Raw genomic sequence first — 23,617 nt, 5'->3', positions numbered from 1 at the left:
GGCTTGTTCTTAGACATTGCTAAAGCTTTCGATAAAGTTTGGGTCGAAGGACTCATAGTTAAACTCTCTGAGGCCGAAATCGAACAACCAATCATTAAAATCATACACTCGTTCATCACCGATAGACGCTTCGCAGTCAAACTGTTCGGAGACAAATCCACCATCAGACCTGCTAGTGCCGGACTCCCTCCGTCTCTGTATAACCTTTATACAAGAGACATTCCAATCCCTATAGATACCTCAGGAGATTCTTTCATAGTTGCACAATATGCAGACGATACAGCCATCCTTTCCCGATCGCCGAACGAAGACAGAGCTACAGAATTAGTCCAAAGGTCGGCCAACCAGGTTTCCGCCTGGTGCGACAAATGGTGCTTTGAGATAAATGCAGACAAAAGTAAAGCCATTTGCTTCAAGCGCAATTTTAAAAAACTACCACAAAAACGTAAGCGCAAATTTCCACACCTGGTAATGCATAAAATTAAAATCCCTTGGACCAATACGGTCAAATATCTTGGTCTTAAGCTAGACAAAAAACTCACTTTTTCACAACACATTAGCGATAAGAGACGCCAAACCGACATAGTCTTAGCTAAGCTCAAACCCATGATAGGTCATAGGAGCAAGCTGCTATTATTCACAGCTATCGTCCGTCCCATCATGACCTACGCTTGCCCCGTCTGGGCATACGCAGGCCTAAAGTATATCAACAGACTCCAAATCGCACAGAACAAAGCTCTCAGAGCAATCACAAACGCTCCCTGGTTCATCAGGAACACTACACTCCACAGCGATCTTAACGTGGAAACCCTCCACACCCACATCCTCAAGCTTACGAAGCAAATCTACAGCTCCATCAACAACCATCCCAACACGACAATTTCAAACTTATTACAATACGACATACACGCTCATACAGAATTTGACCGGCCCAGGAAGATACTCCTTCTGATGTCCCCCTAACTAACCACATCCCACATTTTTTCATTCAGATCTTGTCCTCGTTATATCTACACCTATCCCTGAAGACCGGATAACTAATAAATTATATTCCTTTCAGATTAAAACCACAGCGGAGGGGTTTTTGGTTGGAGGTGTGGCTTGCCCACCTTCGGAGTTTTTCCCCCCTCCGCGGCTCAAATTTTGATGAGCAACCGGGTTAAGACCCGGAAGCAACAGACGATAAAGATGCGATTACTGCTGTGACATTATATACCGATTAAATACGAGCCTCTCTCCCGGTCTCCCTGGGAGCACACGCCTGGAACACACTCCCAAAACTGATGAAGATGACCCCAGAACTGGAAGCCAACTGGACCAAACGCTGGAATCCGCGGGGCCGGACAAAAGCGAGGTGGGGGACGGGGCGATGACGGCGGTCCTCGTTGTGATGATAGTTCGACATAAGCACATTTTTTTAACATACTTACTAGAGATCGCTTCACCCAGACCTCGGTCGGTCGCGAAGCCGCCGAAGCCAGGTTCTCTCATTCACAACCATGCTTCACTCCCGATAGCTACTACATAATAAAGGGGATAGACTATAAAAATCGTCTGGGTGGCCCAAATGTATAAGCACAATATCCTAAGTAAGTAGGAATCAGTGTTGCCAACCGTACTATAATTATAGTATTTGTACTATAATTTTGGTCCGCGTACTATGTACGATATAAAATAGGTATAGTACGGCCAAAATACTATAATTTTGAAAATCGTACTATAATTTTATATAAAATGAGATCCCCGGGGTTCCAGCGGCTAGCTCAGGTGTCCATCGAACCCCGGATTCACAAAAAAAGAAATTCAAACGGTTGGAGTATAAATAAAACACGGTCTTTCGTGCTCGTAACGTGGTCTTATATTTTCTTAATTTTTAGTTTTACAAATTATATTTGGGATTTTTACAGTGGTAGTCGTCAGGTCCGTACCTATCGGAAAGGGGACGCTTACTAACATCTTCTTTTTTAAATTCCTCGTACCGACGCCATCCAGCAAAAAAAAGGACTCTCGTGATTGGCCAAATTTTATCGCGTGATCTTTGATTCGGCGAATCACGAGCCTGACCCTGGCGCCGGCGCGCGAGGATTTCACGCACAATGCGCGGCAAAATTTATTATATTTAAATCCTTATATTTAGTCTTAAAATTATCTCTTTCATCCATCATCATTTTTACTTTTTAAATTAAAAAGAAATACTTACGTGGTTGAGCAAGGAATCAGATTAGATGTTTTATGAAGCCGTTTCTAGAGGTCAGGGTTACGTTTCGACTTAAGCTACTAAATGATTATTTTACACCGGGAGAAGCCCGCCTGTAACAGGGGTGTATCAAAAAGTACTATAATTCTGCATTTGCCATTTCGCAATCGAGTGGTCTTCGAAAATTTGGAAATCTGCGGCCCGCGACGAAATATTTTTCCTAAAAAAAATTTGGGAACGTGCGGCCCGCGGCGAAATATTTTTCCTAAAAAAAACAAGCCGACCATGAAAATTTGGGAACCTGCGACCCGCGACGAAATATCTTTCTTAAAAAAAACGAGCCGACTATGAAAAATTGGGAAAATTTTCATTTTCAAGAGATGACAACGCGTACTATATTTTATCCCCAAATACTATAATTTTGGAGGCTCTGTACTATAATTCCACTTTCAAAATATGGCAACACTGGTAGGAATAGTCAATCACTTGCGGACTGGCACCCGTCGCGAGCAGTCGCATTGTAAGCGCTCCGATTCCCGCCCAGATCAACTCAACCTACAACCTACAAGATCCGCCGACCAAGCAAATCACCTATTTGCTACTACCGCCGCAAGTGACCAGACGACCTATCTACCTACTTCACAATGGAGCAGATCACCACCGAGATTACCAGACTCGCTACATTCAAACCAATCAGGCTACGGGACCTCCTGACGCTGCACTTCCTGCTCTTGACGGCATACCAGGAGGAAGCCGAAGCAGCTCGCCATGCCGAACCACCCACCCGATCAAATAGGAGCATCACACGAACAACCGAGACAGGAAACAAAATACACACATGGGCAAACCAAAAACACTACAATCACCGACCAGCAACACACACGATGCCAACCAAGGAAGCAGACCCGACCGCACCATCAAGGAACGCCATCCAACGCCTGAACGTCGTCATAAGGGGCTTCCCAATTGGGATCCTTCAAGAAGAAATAACCAACGACCTACTTCGCAAAGGCTTCCCGATCGTCAGCGTCCAGAGAATGACCCGGGGCAGGAGTCAGCATCCTATGCCTCTTGTCCTGGTCAGGCTTCTGGACAACGACAGAGGGAGGTAGATATTTAATCTACGATACGCTCTCTACCACAGAACACAGACAGAGCTTCCGAGGCGAAACATCAACAAAAGCCGGCCACAACACACTAGAATCTACAACTGCCAAGATAAATCCGAGGAGCTCACACACTACTACAGATCAAGACCCCAACACCACCGTTCAACAAGCAACACAACACAGGACGACGTACGGAGCACCCCAGTCGCCGCAGACATACACACACCGACCGAAACACCATCTACTCCCACAACACCGACCAGGCCACAGAAAGCCAGCAAGCCCCAGGAAGTAGAGGGTGCCAACATCCCAACGCCTTCTACAACCCAGCAGCTTGCCGACAACGAAACTCAGACGGAAGAGTTTCCGCCTGAAAGCCCCACGATCACATCACATCACCTCTCAACACCCGACGATCTAAACAATGAGCACAACACAGACGAACCCACCGCTGAATTGCCACCCTCGCTCACTCAACAACATGATGCCGACCTCAGTAGCGACGATGGGGAGATCCTGTTCACTCCAACAGGGTCTCCTATCACGTCGCCAACCGGAAATACCCAGAACAACGAAGATTCCCCAGAAATAGATGACAACAAGGAATGTATAGACGTCATAGAGGAACTAATAACAAAATTCAATCTCTGGAAGTCTGAAGCTCATGCAAAACAAATCATACAGGATATATGCGAGATCGCGACCAAACGCCGGGCCGATCTCAACATCCCGACCAGACTCGAACCGGTCCAGGAAGACACTCCAATACAGAAGAGAAAACCGAGAAGGACTAATCGACGATAAACAGCCACATAAATGCAACAACGAAGCTCATGATTACCGCCCAGAACAAGACTGAACACTGAAATAGACGATACATCAACTAAACCAGATTCGGATCCAGAACCAGACGCTGATCCAGAACAACATTCTTCAATCAGAAAAAAGAAGAGGAAGATCGAAGCATGAAGAATGCTGACGGACGAGGTCGCGAAGCAAAAGAAGCGAACGTGGAAGCCGAATGGATTGCCAGGATCGCAAGAATTAATATTAAAATCGATTGAATCTACAACACTTGAACCTGGAGACAACAGCCTCTCCCGGTCCTCATCAAGAAGCGGGAACAAGAATAAAATCGCCACGTAGAAGCAGACATAACCAATATTCCAGACATAATTACAAGATGAAGGGGATGTGGGACTTGCCCGGGTGCCCTGATTCCATGGATTATCAAAAGTCAAAAAGGAATAGTCAGTCGTGAGCGAAGTCCACGCCGATTTTTCAAGATTTTACTAAACATGCGAATTCCGTTATGATTTATATTATAGACGATAGACACAATTATTTTAAGCATAATCATCGAAGCAAATCTTCTAGAAGTTAAGTATTAACGATTATACAGTACTTTCTATCTTTTTCGTGCTGGGCGCCTGGTACACCTCACGCCTTACACTCACACTAACAAGGTAGGCTGGGCACGCGTACCAGTTTGTTCGCGGGCATTATGAAGCTAATATTATAGAATGATATTAATATTTTTGAATATTAGAGAAGTTAGTGGCCTTAATTTTACTCTTCTTCGATGATTATGCTATACATTTTATATACATACATTATCACATAAAACTCTTAATTATACAAGTAAATATTCTTAAGATTAATTCTTTTATAGCATATATGTCTCCATAACTCGGCACGGTCCATTCATCTCTCACATACTTTACATAACATAATTAGTAGATATTATTATTTCTTTATTAAAACTTATACCTAAACATTTTGTTTCTTATTACTAGTACATATTTTATACAGTTCAAATCAAGGCAATTAATAACATTCAATCATTCATACTTAAATTACCTCGTTTGTAGTACTTCCCCGCCCAGCATGTTTAAATACCGGACGGAGGTCTTAATCTGTAACGAAACAACATACATAAACGGTTATACAAGGAAGTCGATTAGGTGTTTTTATTAAGGGCAGACATGCTCAGCGTTGGTCAAAATGGAGCTTTTATTGTATTTTCAAAGCATGATCCTGGACATTCCTTAAACGTTGTAGATATATATTTATATAATTTCGAAGCTTTATCATCCTTTATATTTATTTTAAACATTTTATGACTGCATAAAGTATTTTTATTACTTACATAAAATAGTATTCTTTTAAACCTCTCGTTCTAATGTTTTAGAATATAGTCATATTTCAGTACATAAATGTGCAGTGGTGTTAAGATTTTTTGCGTTTATTAATTTTTAAACGCATTTATAAAACCATCAGTATAATTTATGTCGACATTATTATAGTGAAATATTTACGATAAAAAATTATATTGATAATCTCTGTGAACCCAAATTTGACAAGAATTAGGCATTTTATTATTCAAAAAATGGGCAAGATTAACACATTTGAAGATAATTCTAAAGATACTAATTATAAGCTATGTCTTTGACCATTCAAGTGTGATTAACATCCTACGAATAATGATTGCTTTATAATAATTATTGACCTAAGAATAAGGTAGTCTTTTTTTGAAATAAGCCATTTCTTTTTGCTTTCCCCATGAATAAATTGTTGATGAAAGTACGGATACATCTGTGCAAAAAATGCTAATTTTGTACGTTAATTACGAAATTAATAAATACCTTAAAAATATAAGTTTTAATAAAAAAATTGTATGTAAGTACGTGTTTGTGGGTTGGGGGGGGGGTGTAAATTTACCGCACCGGGTGACGAGTGACATTGCTCAGATGCGTTGATGACATTAAATATGTAAAATAAGTTTGATTACATAACTAGTTTGGACCTCATGTGGAGGTAAGGAGGTAAAAATTTGTTGGATAAATCACATCATCCAGAGCTATTCTGTGACTCTTTACCTCTTTTTTGACCTTTTTTTACCTATCGCATAGTATTATGGTCGTTCATTCATTCTGGCGAACCTCGAGGGACTAAGGGCCAATTTAAATTTAAACATGACAGCGTGTATATCCTGAGATATTTTTTTTATATTTACTATTACAAATCAATGACATACTAACACATTTGACATACATATTAAGTAGGTACCTATTCATGATTATCCATCTGAAATAATTATTATTAAAGTTTCATGAAAATAGTAAAATTTACTACAAATGAATCCATAATACGAAATGAATTGCATTGAATATAAACAGTAGGTGTAAATGTGTGTCTTTTTTGTCAGTTTCACTTTCATATATTTATGGTCTGTCTAGTAAAGAAGGTTCTTCTCAACGTCTAGTGGAAAAATATGTTTATGTTCTGACCAGATCAACTGAAATGTAATTAAGTACCTAGATAAATATGTTTTTACTAATAATATATGTCGGTAGGTACCCATTCTAAAATTTGATAACCCAAAATATCGGGGCTTCAGATGGTCGCCTTACTCACATGTCAACTCTGTACCCGTGTGATATTAAAATACATTAAAGGCGGTCGAAAGCCCGCTAGATCTTTGGGTTAATCGAGTTTAGCAGAAGTACGTGTCAACAAAAGAATACATTCTGAGTAGAGTGGAGGTAGTAGAGACATTGGTGTAGTGTTAAATAAAATAGTGCCTGCACTAGAGGTAGGAAAACTGGTCAAGTTTAAAGACTAATACCCCGTTTAGACGTGCATGGATGTGCTGTGCGCACTAAGAAAATGTATTATCCTGCAGTTGGCAAGATTGCGTGCTTGAATCAAACAAGTTTGGAAGCTTCCGAATTGTGACAATTTATTGCGCACAAGTAAGATTATTTTCGATCTGCGACTGCGCAGTAGAGCGATAGAGGCGAACATGCCGGTAAAAAAACGAACTACTCATTTTGACCTTAACCTATTTTCAATACGACCTGTCAGATAGTAGTATAAAATGACAACCTCATGTCTTGCTTACTCTTGAAGAATGAGATTGGAGAGACAGTCAGCACTTTTACGTGTAAACAGTTATTATCATGATAGTTTAAAATAAACACGATTGCCGACAGTAATTCCATGCACGTGTACAGGCGCTGTAAGTATACTTACTACCAGTATAAAAAAATACTTAGTATCAAAACTTGTTCCAAAATACTTCAAAAGGCTTCAATAGAATCACTAAAAATACACTAAGCTCGGCTTTTCGAAATGTCCCATTTATTATAAAATTTTAAATTTACTAGTTGTTTTTATGTGAGGTTATAATATTCTTGTAACATAAAATGAATATACAATGGTTTTTTTTATTTTAAACATGTTTTGAGCTGTCATAACAACCCTGTGCTGTCACCTCACCACATTCCCGAGGGAATGTGCTGCTGCTCAAAATTTATGACCCATCGTTCATAAATAAGATTATGTCATTCCAGTGCAGACTAATAAATTAAAATATAGTTGTATTCGAGTGCTATCTCGCTTGCTCGCATTTAATGTCAATAGTATTGAAAGTCTACCAACTAGCGAGGGACTCGCTATGATATCATCACATGCGTTCGAACAAGTTTTTTGGAACAAGTTTATTGGGCCACACGTACTAAGTATGGGTAGTTGCATCCGAACCTTGAGTACACAAACTAGTGACAGTATTTCCAATTCACCTCTAGCCCGCACTGTTTGTTTATCCTATTCACCGTTTTTCCCATATTTCCTAAGATATATTTTTCAATATTTCGATGGTAAAGTCATCATTATGATTCGATGAGGATCTCGGACACCTCACAAAGAGGTTTCGAAACAATTATTTTTACGGGAAATGGACGTTAAGGCCTGTTTGGATTAGTCGAGTGAAAAGTAATTTAGTAACTAAACATGTATGAACAGACAAATTTAGTCGAGTAATTTATTATAATCCATTTTGTTCTAATTTTTCGGTTGAGTAACGGCCCCCACCACCTCTCATTAAATACCAAACAAGCCACGAGACGAGTCTGAACGCGTTATCTTTAGTCAAGTTCATTAGTTGTCGTAGAATTTCTTCCTCCAATTCTTCTAATATAGCCATTATAAAAGAAGTTATTAATTTATGTATTTTTTGAACATACAGAATTTTAAAACACTTCTGAGAAATATAATTATAACCAATAGAAAAACTCCTTTTTTTTTTTAAAAAGATTCGATATCCAGCAGGTTTGAACCTGGGTCTTTCGGGATTCGCACCCACATGCATTGACCACTAAGCTATAGGAATCTTATCTAATTTCAACGAATTTTAACTAATAGCAACAAACTATAACACTCTCTGAAACAGAGACGCAGGTTCGAATCCTGTTGGGTGTCATTTTTTTTTAAAAAGAAGATTTTTTCTATTGGTTATATATTTCTGATATTTTTTTATTAATTTTTTTCTGCGCCCTATCGGATTACTTGACATTATTCTCTTTGCTGGTTTACACATGGTGTAACCAGCGCAGTCTCCCAATCATGCTTGATTGAACTGTACTACAATCTTAGTACAGGTTGTTTAGCTCAGCATTGCACTTTCTCCTGCAAAATCAAGATGTTAACAATAGGCCAGTTTGCACATCAAAACTCGTCTTGTCTACAACATGTCGAATACGCCGATGTGACATTGCTATTCACAAACCACACGTTGCCAAATAGAGCTCCGCACATTGGTCGAATGGGACTTTTTAGTTAAAAAAAAAAATCTAATGTTGCAATCGACAAGTTGCATGCATCTCCGGCTGCGAGTCGAAGCCGCCAGAACCCATATGCACACCTATGATTGGTTTGGTCATACCTATACGACTCGCCGGTCGCCTCATCCAAATATATTATATAATGTTTTAAGAGGTTACGCGCGACTGTCGCTAGGTAGACGTGCGCGGTCTTCATATGCAACATCGGAACAACGTTCCTAGAAGGATTGATTTGTGGCTGTGCGGCAGACGAGGCGAGTTTAGATGTGAGAGCCGGCTAATACTCATTTATGATATTAATATATTTTAGTTAGATGGTTATTAATTAATTTATAATTTAATTAATTTGAGAAAACACAAGGTTTCATGAGATTGACATATTTCCTAAATAATCATCAGATCAATTAGGCTAAGCTCGCAAAGATACCGCAAATTCTTAAATTTCTACCTTCCTACGCCATAAGGCATAAGCCCTTAAGGCCACCTTTTTTTCATTTCTGGAGGCATTTTTGGTAATATTGTTCTCTCTTTCCTCTCGTCCAATTTTCTAAATAAAATATACAGATCTGTAATAATTTTGCTGTTTACTAAATTATAATGATGCCAAGTTATTCTGTTTTGAATGGACAAAGAGGAAAAATTAACACACACCTACTATTTTCAAATAATGGCATGACTAAGTAATACCCTCTCTAATGTAATAATAATAAAATTATTTACCTATAATAAAAAATCATAAATAATAAAGATGGCCAGTAATAGATAATATTAGTCAGCTCTTTAATTAAATTGAAACCAAATGATATTTTGAAAATGGAACATTCTACAAAAGTTTTCAAGCATTGTCCATTCCATCTCATTTATTTCCTTTTCCTTTTATTGTGTTGAGCAGAGATGTCCTCTTTGTGAGAGTAAGTGAAAAACTTCTTAATAAATTAGCTATTTGTTAATTTTTTAGTTTAATTAGTGCATTAGTAGATATAGCCACCACATCTGAGTCAAAATGTAGGAAAATTCATTAGAATTTAATGTTTAGTAACAGTAGGCTTCTAAACTAGATAATATTCTTATCTATGATAATATTCCAATATAAGTTTTGGAGGGAACTCCATTTTGTCTGTGCCTGAAAACATATTTACCTATTTTTACACAAAATATTGACATGAAAATGCATTTCTAAGCTTTAATTTGTAAATATTTAGGCTTCTATCATTGACATATAACTTATACGGGGTTTTGTCATGGGATTGCGTCATATAGGAAAAATTATGCTATGCACAATTTTATTAGAAGGCAGAAAAAGTGGCGAATATTACCTGCGCCATTTAGAACTTAATGGTAGGAAGTATAATATTAGTCTATGATGGTAGGTTATCATAGACTTAATATATTTGTAGATTATCAAAGAAATCTACCTAATACCTACAACAAATTATGACAAGAACTTGCTTGGCTCGACATGCAGGTAATTTTATAGTATGTACCTGCTCCATATCGTTTTCGAGATTGAGGTATTTTGAGACCAAAAATCAAACTAAGACCCAACACAATCCACTGTAAACCAAAGCTACGTAGGTTGTGTTTGGTTTTTGGTCTCAAAACACCTAAACCATGCTTACCATTGTAGTATGTACCTAGATATTATTCAAAATGAACCCATATTTTCCTTCACTGGCACTTTGACATGGAATTCCTCGCCAATTTGTGAGGATAGTTTTATTATCGTAATTTATATAAATCTATTATACCAAGTTGTGTTTCATTTGATTCTGTTTCAGAATAGGTAGTTTGTCAAATTCGTTTTTCGATCATTCCAACATGATTCCAATCAAGTAAACAAAGCCCATAGCAACAGGCTGTCAATAGGAATCATAGACAATAATACGCACAAGGTGTTTCCGTATAAAAAAAACAAAATTATTTTCACAATAATTTCGACCTCTAAAATTTATAAATAATCATAGAAATGGTTAAATAGATAAAAATATTTATTTTGGTTATTCCTTGGCAGTAAATATTCACATCTTGATTGACACGCATAAATTTATACAGTTGGTGAGGTTTGTCATAAATATTATTGTGATAACTACGTAGCAATAATATAAAAAAGAGGGTTATGTCCAGATATAATATGAAGCCGTTTTCTTTGCGTATGACGCACAGAACAGCCTCAATTTTATTATAATTAACTTACTTTTCCCTACCAAGAAATGAGCAAAATGCTACCTTCCTATCTCAATAACAAATTTAATCATTAGCTGTAGTGTCCTTTTTTTAGCCTCACTCTCATAGTATGTTTAACCTCTATACGGAGAAGATCTTCTTCAACGCCTTTGGGCAAGACTGATGTCTTATAACTGCCTTTATGATTAATTATTGTGTTATTTTCATAGCTGTTTCAGGTAAAAATTTAACTTAACTGCAAAATGGCGGACCAGATAGATGTGTCCATTTTCTTCACAACCGCTGAATGGGAGAGTCTCGATGAACGCCAGCGGAAAGTTTTTAAGCTTATGTTTATAAAATATAAATTAGGTAATTTTTATCACCTATAATTTTACATTTTCTTATATAAAAAGCGTCATGACTATAAAGTCATATTAAAGTTTGTGTTTCATCTGATGATTGTCATACAGAAATGGTTTATTTTAGAGATTATTCGAAGATAACTTTTATTAGAACCTTGTTTGTTGAAGTTAACATGTCCAATTATTACCATTGACGAATTAGTGTTCTTATAATTTGTTATGAAGATTTGATTAAAAATAATGTCTCTCCGGAAAAGTAGTTTTATCGTGAAATTTTAATTTCCACTTTATAATGATCGAACACGACGCGTCAGTTGAATAATTTATTATATAGTGCATTTTCGGCTGGTACGTAATATGAAAACAAATTTAATATACGGCACGCCATTTTCATTATTTTACCAAATGCTACCACTATTGCGATAAAGCTCTTTTTCCAGTAAAGGGTCTAATTTATTGTATTTCTATCTTCATTACATTTTTTATTAATCATTAATTGAAAATAGCTTTGGCTAGGTGTAGGATAATAAATTTCAATCTAATCATTTTACAATATGACAATAATTTTGTGTAGATAAAAATTGGCTGAAAATTCTAATTACAGATGTTTGAATTTCAGGTGAAATACCCAAACCAATGTTCGTCATAAGATATGAAGATTGGATAAATAAACTATTCGATAAAAGAGATGGTAAGTTATATTTTACATATTATAATGTAATAGTGGTGGGGTATTGCCCCCTGGCCACATTAAGCGGCATAACCTCCCGCCAGAGACCCTACCCACCATTTGCAGCATGCACAAAACCATAACGTTCCGTAATGCAATATTTAAGTTTGATTATCTCGAAAATTAGACCCACGATACCAATCTTTGTTTATGTTTCCATGTGAAGATTGTCTATGAGGAATATGTTACACCCCTGTTACAGGCGGGCTTCTCCCGGTGTAAAATAATCATTTAGTAGTCATAAGTCGAAACGTAACCCTGACCTCTAGAAACGGCTTCATAAAACATCTAATCTGATTCCTTGCTCAACTACGTAATTTTATTTTTTTATTCATGAGTAAAGGCCTTCGTCCGGTGCGTGATAGATTTTAAAGTATAAATGATGATGGATGAAAGAGATAATTTAAAGATTAAATATAAGTACTTATTCATATATAATAAATTTTGCTGCGCTTGCCGGCAACGTTCAAATTTCCACGCGCCTGCGCCGGGGTGGTCCTCGTGATTCGTCAAATCAAAAAAACATCACACGATAAAACTTGGCCAATCACGAGAGTCCTTTTTGTTGGATGGCGTGGGTACGCGAAGTTTGAAAAAGAAAAAAAAGTTAGTGAGCGTCTGGTATTCAAATCGTACGGACCTGACGACTACAACTGTAAAAATCCTAAATATAATTTGTAAAACTAAAAATTACGAAAATATAAGAAGACCACGTTACGAGCACGAAAGGCCGTGTTTTATTTACACTCCAATCGTTTAACTCTCCTTTTTTTGTGAATCCGGGGTTCGATGGACACTTGAGCTAGCCGCTGGAACCCCGGGTATGTCAAATAACTAATAAACCAAACTGCTGCCAAATTTTAATTGAATATGCCTGTATTTTCAAGTCACTTTTCAATAATTTTCTTCAGTCGTCTTCGCATTTAATCGTCTCAGTTCATTCATCGTCATCATTTTGTTGTGTAATTTCGTCAAATCTCAGTATGTCATCAATCTACTGAGCCTTGCCTCTCGAGCCGTTCTTGGGTTTATATAGCGTCTGCCGTTTACGATTGAAAATTTGTTTAGTTATGTAAGCTGACCGTCTATTGGCACACGATATCCACATTACCATTAAAAAAATGGTTTTAATATTGCACGGCTGAATTCAACAATTTTATTATAATTGCTTACCTTGGTATCTAATGTTTTTTACAATTTTAGCAATGATGGGAATGGGATGTAAGAAAAAAGAAGAAATGGAAATTCGCAAGCAGCGGATGCGTAAAAAATTAGAAACAATTCGAGTAAGTATTATGGAGTAGTTTTACTTAATCTTTTTTTACGAGTAAATTATTTACAAAGATATTTTTATTTTAAATTTAATAAAATATATAATATATACAATAAGTTCATATTCTTAACACTACAACAGGATTGTAGTGTAGTTTAGGAAATTTACATAAATCTATTCTGACCTCACCGGAAGCCCCTTGATAAAAGGCCAGCGCCTTGCGCACTGGACTATGAGGACGCCATATGCGATTACCGCACTGGATTTGAGGGCTCTGGAAACAAAAACAGCAGTTTCTATTATCATAAAACCTTGGCAAGTTAACATGTTATAATAATATAATTTCTTTATTATATGTCGGTATATCTTCTAAGCAAAGAATTCTAAAATATTATATATATAATAAATAAATATCATTTTATATTTCAGAAGATAAAAGAAAGTAGGTGAAAGAAATGACATTTTTATTACGAGCGTATTGCAAACATTTTACGAGAATGGAAACTAGTGTTTTTGTTTACTATTTTTTTTGTTTTGTTTTTTGTTAAATGCGACTTTAAATTAATATACCTAAGTAAATGTTTAATAATAATTGATACAAAATCAAAATGATTCAATGAGAAAGTGCATTAGAATGCATGTATCCGCTTTGCGATCATCGCAATTGCAATATTTCAGTCAACATGCATAGCAAAATGGACAAAATGTAAATACAAGTAAAATCACTGCCATTTGAATATAGGTACTTGTTCAATTTGGTTGCGATGATCGCATATGTAAAATCACCGCTTTGAAGATTTGATTAAATATGTTTGATTGATGTAAATGTAAATTTATTACGTCATGTAAATTTGAAGATTGAAATATGCACAATGTAATAATTATATATTTCATGTTATTTTCCAGGCTGAGAGAGATGCGGAAAAGTGTTTTGAAGGATTTTCACAGTTAGAAATTAATGAGTGAGTTTTTTTCAATTTTGTAAGAACTATTTCATGAAATTATATTTGTTAAGTCATTATTTTTTATTCAATTACTAAAATATGTAGGTGCTGAATATTATATTGTACATAGACAAGATTTAAGAATGTTAAATTCTTCTTTCAGACTGACTTAAATGTACTAATGCATATCATGTTATTATTGCAGGTCAAAGAAAGAGTTGCAAATGGTCAATAAATGTATTGATAAATTAGAAAATGAGCTGGGAAGTGATGCAGATGATTTGCCATGTGAGTATCATTCAAAAATGTATTGTCACAATCATATCATGTCTTGTCAAAGTCAAAATGGTGAATGAATGAATGGTGGTGAAATGGTGAGAACTGAGTCCCACTTAACTGATTATTTTTATTTTTGTCATTATAGTTGTGCGGCGACCCAAAAATCCGAGACGAAAGAAAAAGCGGCTCGTGGATTACAACGAAGATACGGATCGTGACGACAGTCTCATGTGTAAGTCGATTTTTCAAGTTCCGCCAAACATAACTTTCACGTAATTTAATCATTAGGAATTGCGACAACTCAGGGTGGTTTCCGGCTTCTTCCAACAACCTCTCCACCGCTTTCTAGTTTGGTATCCCAAGTATACGGCAGTTATTGTTATCCAGCCAATATTCGGGCTGCGTCTTCTATTGAGTCTTATTGAATTGCCTGACATTTTTCTATGTTAGTGCACATGACCTGACCAGCACAGTCTTTCAATCTTAAATTGTGAATCGCACTACAATCTTCATGCATTTTGGATTGTTTATTGATGAAACCGTGAGCGCGGCTTTGAACTTACATCTGAAAAAAGTAGATATTATTTGATCCAGAGCAAGGAACCCGTGGGTTTTATGAATGGTTAACAATTCCTCATACAAAAAAGTGTACATATAACATCCACTTTTATTGGTGATTTAATATTGTGGTGAATATAAGACCAATGATGTTCTCGAAATGAAAGCAAAGTGTGCCACTAGCGTTGGTCTCTTTTTTCCTATTGTTTAAGCCCTCTTTAACTGAGCCAATCAATTGGTATCCTGCGCAAAAATATTTATTATTGTATGTATGTCAAGTGGATAAAGATTCACTGTGCCCTCTGGTAGTTAATGAATCGTATTTTATATAAACCGGAGTTCTATTTCAGCGATTAAAACCAGGTGTGGCATGGTGCGGATTAGTTTAAAGTTGTTACAAATTAGCTTTGTCTGAGGATGATTTTTTTAGGTTTTATTCATTAAGATAAGCTAAATCAGTAACGTCCTGTAGAGGTAGGCATAATTTATAGGTGGCTTAGATTTGATCTATGTAAAGGGATCATAATTACATTGTTTTACATATTACATTATTCAACGTTCTATCAACTGGAATGATTCGTACTTTGACGAAAGATGTCACTGACTTGTATTATCTTTTCATCTTTTTGGATTCCACTCCAATTACCTTCTCAGCATTTTCAGTAGTATTTAATAGACACTAGGTATGTCATATTATATTCCAAATAAAATACATTATTCACTTTTTGAAATGACTTTATGTTTAAATTTAAAAACCTGTTATTTATTTCTAGGGTGTGATTTGTGTGACAAGTCTTTCTCAGAGTTCTGCCCAAAACACGGTCCATTGCTGGTTATTCCAGATTATAAGGTAAACACTTTATTTATTATTCAATATTACTCAAAAGACTATAATATTACGTGTGATTATAAAGGTAGGGAGATGAGATCGCCTGTCTTTTATTCGTTGTCTCGCAATAAAGAATGTTATTTTTTAATAGTCAAAAGTCTGTACCATTGGCTTACACTAGAGGTGAGTTGGAAATACTGTCACCAGTTTGTGTACTTAAGTTTCGGATGAAACTATCCATACTAAGTATTTGTGGCCCAATAAACTTATTTCAAGAAACTTGAAACGTATTAGATGTTCGAATTCGAACGCATTTGATGATGTCATCGCAGTGACTTGCCCCGCGCCGAGTTGCGTCTAGCAGTGACTCGCGTAATGCTGGTTGACTTTCAACGCTATTGATATTAAATGCGCGCGAGCGAGATATCATGATACACGTATGTCTAGCCGTGATATTATACTCAACTGTCATTGTTCTCCCTTTCTCCTCTGTTGTAAAGTTGGTATAGTGAAGGACAGAAATGGTCATTCGTTTTATAGTATACTATTTGAGTTCGCCTTAGTTTTGGGTTTTAAGAGTTTTAGGTTTCAGTTGAGTATGAGACTTTATCGAGTTCCGTAGTTCGACGCATGGTATGTGACTCGCCGTCCGCTAGATAGTTTGTAGTCTTGCTACGTATGAAATCATCACACCTCGGCGTCGCGACTCGCGTATGTTTAGTATGCGACTGGTTTTAGTTTTAGATTCAGTTGAGTAAGATATTTACATCGAGTTGACGTCAGTTGCAAGCCGGAATAGCGGCGTTCTTATAACGCTAACTGACTACGCGTTTATCTGGTTTTGTCACGTCGAGTTTCTCGATTTTTTAGTGTTATAATTGGAACTTATAAACATAAACTGAATTCAAATTGTATGCGTGATTGTATAAATGGATAATAATTATATTATAGTTAATAAACAATTTGTGTAAAAATGGCTACTAAAAGGTTAAGTTTCGTGTGGAATCGTTCCAAAGAAATAGTTACAAATTATGCCATCTATAATGTTTGTAAAATAAAAAATTCATACAAGTCAATGTCAAATTTGAAGAAACTTTTACAGCGCAAGCACCCAACTATTCATATTGAATTTGCCAGGCAAAATATAGCTCCACCTGTAAATGAAAATGCTTTACAGATAAATGAAACCAGTGCTTTTAATGCTCCAGTATTTTCTACTGAAACAGGAGTGACTAGTGCCATAGTTCCAGTTATACCTGTCTCGAAAATGGGACTTTCCGAAAAGCGGATGTATTTTTAACGATTCTATTATAGCCGATATTTCAAATACTAGTAAGTATTTTGGAACAAGTTTCGATACTAAGTATTTTTTAATACTGGTAGTAAGTATACTTAGTCTTCAAAATCGACCAGTTTTCCCACCTCTAGCTTACACAGACATCCAAATAAGTCGTAGTACATCGAAGGCTATGACAAGAACCATATTGGAGGTGGATTTCTACCTTTTTAATAATTTTATAAAGCTTCTTATCCTTACCCTGTGCATCATATTCGACCGTGGCAAACCTATATCCTTGTTGCACTAGCCAGCTTTGCAGCTGTGTTTCAACGAAGCAAGGCGGCCACATGTGGCGCTCGGTTCAGTGATCGCAAGAATGCCACGAATATTGCATGTGCTGAAGCGGCTACCTCCTTTATAGAGTTTTGAATATGATACTAAAAACGTTGTCATTTCATTAAAGTCATGAACAGGCATGTGAAGTTATAGTCAACTTCCCTCATGATTTATTGTGGTAACTTAAACATTTGCTATTTCTTCTTTAGAATCATATTATAGTTATATCAATTTTCAAAATTCATGGTTACTGCACACACACAAGGCTCCTACGTTGACACGCAAGTTCTTCGGACATTATTCAGACACACGAACACACAAATGCACCGACTGCGCACAAGCCAACCGCTAAAGTCCTTTTGCCATATGTTAAAGGTCACTTCACTTTGGCTTGTGCGGCAACATAACGTCGGTGTTTTGTAAAAAGGGTGAATCAAGCATTTTGGCGAAATCGAGATTTTAATGAAAATACAATATGATGTACCCTACTAGCTTGCTGTGTAAAAACGGCGAGTTTGTATCTCCACAGGAAAGTACTTAAAAACGATAATCGTTTACTAAAATTAAATTAATTAAAATTATGAATAAAAAGCGAATGTGACATATTAGGCCTTTTAAAATATTATATAATAATACCTATTATAATGTCAGTATTCTTTCTAAGCTTTATTATAAACTTGTTAGATATTTATAATCATCCACAGGTCATAAACAAATAAATGTCAATAGTTAAAAAACCTCCTCCTGTAAAATAGCATTTTGGTTAATTCGCCCTTTTACAAAACACCGACGATCATCCATATTCGTGGGTTGCCACTCGAAGCCGATACATGGCTTTAAATTCTTTATTTTACATTTTGCGAAGGAACTGTAAATAGAGGGAAAATGTATATTGGGCAATTGAAAAATTATTATTTAAGAAATTTTTGGAAAACAATGAAAAACTTAAACAAACATAACTTATGTAAGCAATAGGAACAAAAAATGTCTGCAACAATCAATTTTAATATTAAAGTGGAACTACACCAGAAACTTTTGTCGCCAACCTCATAAAATTTAACGATAATTATCATATTTTATTGGAACATAAATTACATTAATCGTTTGTTGAACTAAGTTGACAAATGTTGGCGTTGACAACATCGTCCTCACTGAAATCAACAAGTGGTGACATCTCAAAATGAGGTCACTCATCATAAAAATAATCGCTCCAGTTCCCGAGTTTTAATTACTTTTATCGTTTTAGGAATCGTATTTCACTTACATGTTGATGTCGAGAATTGTCGACGCTTGTTTCGAGGAGCGTCGGTATTTTGTCAAAGAGCGAGCAACACACTTAATGGTTCATTAATAATAAAATTAGTGTTAATAAAATTCACATAAGTACCAGTTGATTTTAATACGAAGTGCAACGTAGGTAGGTACTGGAATTTCGACTATGTGTTTTTTACTCTTTATTTCCCCGTGTAGGTAGCCATTGCCCATCAATGGGAGCATAGCAATTATTTTGATTACTTATTTATTACGTATTTTGTTACATTGTTTACAGAATCAAAATAATAGTATTTTACTATAATCATAAATAATACGCGACGCAGTAATAAGTCGCAAATGGAAAAGCATGCCTGATATTTTTATATTTGTTAAAAAACTAGAAATCTCGTTATTGACCATTTTTTCCACGTACTTGTGTGAAAGTATTTTTTCTATATTGCATCACGTACATTCAAAGACTAGACATGACATTTTTATCAGCTTGATATAAAAAGTCTCGAAAATAACATGAAACAAAAATAAGTGTGAACATACGTAATTTTGAAAACGTTTAAGAAAAATTGTAAGTAACTATATATATCTGTATGAGTTAGAATAGGTACCTAGCTAGATAATGTTATTATCTAGATTATTAATAGTATTATCTAGATAGCTAGATTAGTTAGTGGTATATAACTGTAACTTCTTTCTATTGTAACTTTGGGCTTGTTCAGATGGCGCGATTTGACTTGCGCGTAAAAACTCGTGCGCATTCCAGGTACAAGTGAATTGAGTCGTTTGCATGTCGATGGCTGGAATAGAAATTACTAGTTTTGAGTAATGGCTGATCACAGTTTTGACTCCCCTAAAAGTGACAAAAACATGGAACCTTCGATGACATTTTGTAATTTTTTTGAGTTGTAAAATTGTGGAACAGAAGAGGAGCGATATACCACTATAATGGCCAACATAGCTCAAAACTTGAAATTTTTGACTTTTCTATGGAACTGAGCCTAAGATGTAATCTCCGTGTGTCACTTTTCGTGCGCGGTCGAGGTACAGGTGACTCATTGATTGATTTTTGAAACCGGTAGTTCGGTATCGGTAAATAATTGAATACCGGTTTTGAAATATGTACCGGTATTGAAATCCCTAATTGCATCATGATTATAACACGCGAGCAATAAAAAATATAATCATAATTCTCTGATAGGTAAGAATGATTACCTACATGTAAGTGTTTACATGTACCTACCTACATCTACATCGAGGTTTGATTTAAAATAATATGCCATAGATGAAGACAATGATATTGATTATTATCGTATTGGTATGGTTTATCTTTTTATTAAGAATTTATAGTAAAGTAAAATAATAATTTTGGTGTCTTTTTCTCGAAGTTTGATATCGACCAAATTGAAGTAGGTACCTATTTACCTACATCTACTAATATATAAATAAGTACCTATAATATTTTCCACTGTAATAGGTACCTACATTAAAGAGTGCATGAGTCCCAGTCGCAAATATCGAGCGCCTTTTGATAGGTAGGTATAGCGTGTCCCGACTCGCGACAAATACGATTAAATAATAATAATCAGGCGAACGTTCCGTGGCTTACAAGAAAAAATGACGTTGCCGCAACACGTTGCCTCTCTGTGTGGACAAATGAGCAACGTCAACAAGTAGCAACACCTTCGATTTTATTACCCTATTCCGAGACATAGTCGTTAAATTTTATGAGGTTGGCGACAAAAGTTTCCGGTGTAGTCCCACTTTTAGAGCCAAACACACAGAATGACAATCGATACTAAATTTGTTAAAATAAAAGATCGCCCAAAATCACGCTAAGTAACGGTGGCCTTGGGCACTGCAGAAGTGTCTATAATCAGAAACAGTGATGCAAATAATTGAATGAATTAAAATAAATTGAATTTTTAAATTTAATATTTCAAATGTAAATTGTAAATTAAATGTACAAGAATGAAACGGAAAACCAAGAGTAAATAGGAAAACGTGAATTCCAGGCACCTAAAAATGTGGCTCCACTGTATAATATTACTCTAATTATCCAAAATATACAGTTTACATAAAGGTGTATTAGAATATATCATGATATTAAGTCGGAAAACTTATTTAAATTTGACATGGTATTCATTTAGTAATGGTTGTGGTAGGTATCCAAGGAAAGTCAACTGAGTGTAGCTGAGCAGACATTTCCAGTGGGTTACGTGAGATTGGGCCAGTCTTCCATCAAAGGTGCAGGCCAAGGAACGTGGACCTCCTCTTGTATTCCGGTGGGCGTGCGTTTTGGACCCTACGTGGGTGTCATCACTGATAAAAGCCCAACCGAATCCTTGTATGCTTGGGAAGTAAGTAATACGTCATAGTACCTATTTCTATGTTTGCTATATATTTTACAAACCATTTTACACATATTCTGCATATTCTTATTTCGCGTTTGCGTCAATAAATAATCGGGATGAATAAATTAATTTCTGTGTACTGATATGGAAGGGTTTGTCAGAGGGTGTGATTCGACTGTAATTTAAACCATGGATTCGGGGTAATTGAATATTAGATATATTTTCTCTTTCACAAGAGATATTATAGTAATAAATAACGAATAAGTAACAAAAACCTATGTGAAAGTTTATTTACCTATTTATAATTGTCAATATGTCACGGGCACTTATTAAAGATAAAACACTGTTTTTTATGCACTGGTTAATATTAATTAAAGACTTTATGTTTGGATTACAAATTATTAATAAAATTTGGCGCTAAACGAGATGTATTTTGGTTTAGAACCATGCGCCCCTGTGGCAGTTTTGAAGGCCCTTCCACTACTGGCTGATATCTTTGCGTTCAAACTATACATGAGTGGAAGTAGCTGCAATTATTCGGTTATAGAATTCTTTATTTTGATGTTGGGCAGCGAGTGTCCTGTCTTAATGCTACAAATTAATATTATTAGGTAGGTACCTACAAGTTAAATATTTATCTCCCTAACTCTGCCGGTTTTGAGATTTTTGATAGGGGATTTAGGCATTACATATTAATATTAATCAGTATTAGTACCTACATTTTAATTTTGACTGCCTTCTAGGTTTACCATAGATTTACTGTTATAGGATGTTTTATTCTTTATTTATAGTATAGGAGACAATGTGATTTGATATGCCATTTACGTTTATATATGTATAACACTATAAACCAGTAGTTCCCAACCTTATTTTCAACTCGATCACGTTTATAGCCAAAAATAGAATGGTGAGAAGTTTTTTTATCCAATAAACCTACATAACTTAGACAGAAATATTACATACATATCTGACAAATAAATGTTTTTTTTTTAAACATTATGTAGGTATTGAATTTTTCGCGGCCACAGGGTTGGAAATCCCTGGTGTAAACAGTTTTAATATAAAAAAATTGTCGAAATCCAAATTGGATAGACAGGCAAAATCATTATCCTCAATAATAATATTGATGAAACAATATAATACAAATATACCAATATAGATAATGCTGCCTAAAAACAAAGATCTAAATAATTAAAGGCAAAATGAACTTTCCAAAATTTCTGTTGCTAATGTACTCATTATTGAAAATATTTATTGTTTCAGATATGTGTTAACGAAAAGAAATCGTTTGTTGATGCCAGCGATCCTAACACCTCAAACTGGATGCGATTCACCAACTGTGCTCGAAATGTTCACGAGCAAAATCTACAGGCTTTCCAATACAAAGGGAAAATTTTCTACAGGTTACCTATTTATCTATCTATCGTAGTTTCTCATTTCAAATGTTTTCATGAAAATTATGATTAACCAAAGAAATTAGACATGTCATTCGTACATAAAAAACAGGTCAACAATAATGACTATAAACCAAAGTTTATTGCACCATTTTTTAATGCGACAATCTATAAAATATTCATTTTTCCATAGATACCAAATCTACAAAACACATTAAAAAATCGAGCTTCTTCAAGCTCCCCTAGTTATAGTCCAAACTTTTTGTTTTTACCATTATTTGATGGTCCAAAAAAATTGAATATTTTTAAATAGGTAATAGATTTACTTGTTTATTTATTACACATTCTAGAAATGCCAATTTAATTTATGACATAATTTTGAAGTTGTTTCTTATTATTGTTTCGCAGAACCGTGAGAAACATTCCTGAGAACAGTGAGCTACTTGTATGGTATGGTCCGCACTATGGTCGACTTCTTGGAATCGACCCCGCCAAATACCATTTGAAAGATCTTTCTTTGAACAGTGGTAAAAACTATACTTTATATAAAATTTTTACATTTTTTAAATTTTGAAGCCTGAAATGCGCGCGGGTCCACTCTTCTGACGTTGATGTCAGATGAAGAGAACAAAAAATGACAATAGCATTATGAGTTACATTACTTAATGTGAATATTATAGTTAGTGGTGGTTGCTTAAAATAATTGGGGATACATATTTTGTAAAGCATGAAAAAGATTTACATATTGGAAGGTTTTAGAAGAGCCGTTGTTTGGCCACAATTATTTGTGGAAATATGTAGGGGTAGGTTGCTTAAGTCGTACTCCCTGGGGGAAACTCGCTTTAATTTTAATCGTTCAATTATTTCGTACTTTATTGTGTTTTGTATTTATTTCAATTACCAATAATACATAGAAA

The 23,617-nt window shown here is 35.6% G+C and overlaps 1 long non-coding RNA gene across 1 annotated transcript; it reads left to right on the top strand.

The window, feature by feature from the left end:
- Positions 1 to 21,117: 21,117 nt before the first annotated feature.
- Positions 21,118 to 23,227, top strand: LOC147075925 (uncharacterized). The gene is made up of 3 exons (XR_015069982.1): positions 21,118 to 21,312; positions 22,570 to 22,709; positions 23,109 to 23,227. It is a non-coding gene; the product is annotated as an uncharacterized LOC147075925 (long non-coding RNA).
- Positions 23,228 to 23,617: the final 390 nt, after the last annotated feature.

The sequence above is a fragment of the Rhyacophila brunnea genome, unplaced genomic scaffold (assembly GCF_057557595.1).
Source record: "Rhyacophila brunnea isolate RB1 unplaced genomic scaffold, BYU_Rbru_1.0 scaffold_14, whole genome shotgun sequence".
NCBI lineage: Eukaryota > Metazoa > Arthropoda > Insecta > Trichoptera > Rhyacophilidae > Rhyacophila > Rhyacophila brunnea.
The sequence above is the reverse complement of the archived record's forward strand: the minus strand, read 5'-3'. Positions and strand labels throughout refer to the sequence as shown.